The sequence below is a fragment of the Fukomys damarensis genome, unplaced genomic scaffold, assembly GCF_012274545.1.
Source record: "Fukomys damarensis isolate Sample0158 unplaced genomic scaffold, DMR_v1.0_HiC HiC_scaffold_3, whole genome shotgun sequence".
NCBI classification, from domain to species: Eukaryota; Metazoa; Chordata; class Mammalia; order Rodentia; family Bathyergidae; genus Fukomys; species Fukomys damarensis.
In genome coordinates, this window is record NW_022900915.1 from 2267979 (window position 1) to 2270285 (window position 2307).

Below are 2307 nucleotides of genomic sequence, written 5' to 3' on the forward strand. Positions count from 1 at the left end.
TCTGAATCCTCTTTCACAAACAGCTTAGACCGTGCCGGCATCACCATTTCTCCAGATTGTTAAGGAAGAGTTAATTTTAACATACAGGAAATTCCTCATCAGGTACAACATGATCTCCTTTCCAAGGAGCATTCCAAGCAACGTTCCTTCAGAGCAGTGGTGTAAAATGGCATGGGAGCCCGAGACTGCGTGAATCCGAGCCCTCTTGGTAAGAGTTCTACTCGATGACCACTTCCATGTGGCCCCCGATTTACCAGGATTCCAGGTAAGAAGTAAAGAAGCCCCAAGACTCTGAGCACTCGGAATGCACTGACCGTGCATTCTTCACGTCTGTGTCACTCTGAAAACCAAAACAGAGTTCTTAGACTAGGGTGGGAGCACACGTCGGGGAGACCGAATCTGCCGGTGTCCAGTCTGAGCCTGGGAGGGATTTGGACCGGTGGAGCTGGGAAGGAAATTCCACCTCCTCCTGGGCAAGGGTCGCCCATCTGGACGCAGCAGCGGTTGGAGGCTGTGCGGTACTGGGCTGACGGGGAGCTTCTGGGGTGGAGGACAGAAGTATCCTAATGGCTTCTGGTTCAGGTGATGTGAATTGTGGGCCCTGGATAAGACTGAGACACTATTGTTAGCAAGTGCTATGAGTGAGAGCACGATGTCCTTGTGTGTCCAGCCGAGTCCCAGCACAGGAGCACAAGCTGGTGGTGGTGACGGAGAGGTCTGCGTCAGGCTTTGAGACCTCGCACCGTAGGTGGATTCACACAGAGCGCATGCAGGGCAGGTCACTTGTGCTGCTGCCTCTCCCCTCTCCCGTGTCTTTCACGGAGTGGGGATAGTGGGGTTTTATTCTCAGACACCTGCTGTGCCAAGCCTGCATCACAGGGGGTGCCTCCAGGCACCTTCCTGCCTCCCCGGCCTGGCATCCTCAGCAAAGCCAAGTCTTTGTCCTTGGTGATGAGAATGGGACCGTGTCCCTCGTGGACATGAAGAGTGCAAGCCACACACTCAGTGCGTCACCAGAGGGGTGCTCTCCCCACAGCCTTCCCTGCCGGGCCTCCCCCAGGGAAGGCTGCTCCTCACTGTGCTGGACTCGAGCTTTCATGAGTTCAGAAGCCAAGCCCACAGAGACTGTGAGACATGTGGCTTGGTCCCTGCTCCGTCATCCCCTCCTTCGCACCGTGGGCTGGGACCACCAGGCCACCCACCCGCTGTGCCCACAGAACCTCTCCCATAGCTTGGAGCTGGCAGTGTTGCTGAGCTCGCTGAATTTAAGAAAAATGCAAAGCAGCAGGGACTGCTTTGTCCCTTCCCCCTCGGTTTGTGAGACAGCACAGGAGCCTCATGTAGCATGAGGGTCCCTTATGCATGCAGTTAGTAGCATTGTGTCTCAGCCTTAAGGAAGCTGGATTCTGGGACCCTAGAGTTGCAGGAAGGACAAACTTCCTTTAAAATGGGTGTGTATATGTGTCTGAGTGTTTGTAGATCTGTAGTTTTTAGTGTGGATGTGCATAAAAAATCGTCCTCAGTTTTCCTGCGTAACAACTTCTTCCAGAAAGGCAGCTGACCAAAGAGTATTAGCCTTCTTATGTAGCTGTCCGTGGGGAGCTGGCCTTGCCTGGGCACACGGCCGTCCTGGAGTCCTAGAGGTAGTTCTTACGGTAGTAATAGAGACAGGAACGTTCACAAAAATTCACAAAAATCCAGCCTGGTACTTGGAGGAAGAGGCAGGACACATTCTCCAAGGTTTTGCACAACTCTGCCCTAGAATCAAAGACCCATGTTCTGGCTGAGCGAAATTTGGCGGTGCTGATGTGACATCTCCACACCACCCGCCGCGGCACAGTGTTTGGGAGAGACGAGGGCTTCTCTGTCACAGACGCCACAGAAGGAAGTGAGGTGTGACAGAACCCACAGGCATTCCAGTGAAGTCAGGAAACTGACATGGGCTCTTTCGGAAAATCTTTCTCATTTATCCCACCTGCAAACACCCTGGGGCCTGATCTGGCTGTGGACCCCTTCCCCTCGCTGTGGGAAGCTGAATGCAGTATTTGTGGAGGCCTCTAAGATTGCAAAGTCCAGCATGAGGGAGAAAATCAAATACTGGTCGGTGAGATAAAGAGTTTAGGCACCGGTTTCTAAAGAGGAGTAACTTTCTCAGGCCAAGCATTTGGGGGATTCTGGTCCTATGTGTTATTGTTTAGATGGACGAGGACACATGTTGTTTATAATTCCCATCTCTGCCATAGGACAGCTCCAAACGCAGCTCCTCGGTGACCATTTTCAGATTTGAAATGAGTACAAGTTGACATG

At 52.6% G+C, this 2307-nt stretch overlaps 1 pseudogene; it reads left to right on the forward strand.

The window, feature by feature from the left end:
- The first annotated feature begins 224 nt into the window (after positions 1–224).
- Positions 225–1231, forward strand: LOC117286762 (annotated as a pseudogene).
- Positions 1232–2307: the final 1076 nt, after the last annotated feature.